This window comes from Chinchilla lanigera, unplaced genomic scaffold (genome assembly GCF_000276665.1).
Source record: "Chinchilla lanigera isolate Chin_1 unplaced genomic scaffold, ChiLan1.0 scaffold00041, whole genome shotgun sequence".
NCBI classification, from domain to species: domain Eukaryota; kingdom Metazoa; phylum Chordata; class Mammalia; order Rodentia; family Chinchillidae; genus Chinchilla; species Chinchilla lanigera.
Window position 1 is genome coordinate 2,921,728 of NW_004955442.1, and position 653 is coordinate 2,922,380.

Sequence of the window (653 nt, forward strand, 5' to 3'; positions counted from 1 at the left end):
AGCCTACCACCTGAGTGACGCCATTTGGAGCGGTACGGTATGCTGGTTCCCATAAGAAAGCGCTAGTCTACTTCTCTGCTGTGACAAAACCAAAATAAGTGTCTGCCCAAAGTCCCAACCCCTTTGCTGCCCACAAAGAATTCTCTGCTTGCACGAGGGGTCAAGGCCAAACACCGCTGTCCGCCAAATCAATGTTAGAGTTAGGCTGTGCACTTGGAATCCTCAACATCTGGGTTATCTGGGGCCAGCGGGCACCTGGCCCCAATCTCAGCACTCCTGGCTGAGCTTGCAGGCTCATTTCCCATGGGGCCCCACTCTTCCTGGTGGGGTGTCCGTTCCCTACTCTTTGGTTACCACACCTAGATCGTCTGCTAGAGATCAGCAGGCCACAGCCCCAAGTCTCTGGCTGGCTTTGTAAATGAGGTGCCTCTGGAACACAGCCACACCCTCACTTCCGTGTCAAATACGGCTGCTATCACGCAGCTACAGTGACGGAAGTCATCACCACAGAGCCCACAGGGCCAGTGAGCAAAAGCTCTGCCGCCCAGCCTGATAGTACAAGCTGGCCAGTCCTGCTTGCGCTCCAGCTGCGAACAACCTCTTCCCCGGGCAACTGGGCACAATTCCAGTGTCCTTCCCTCCAAGGGGCAGTG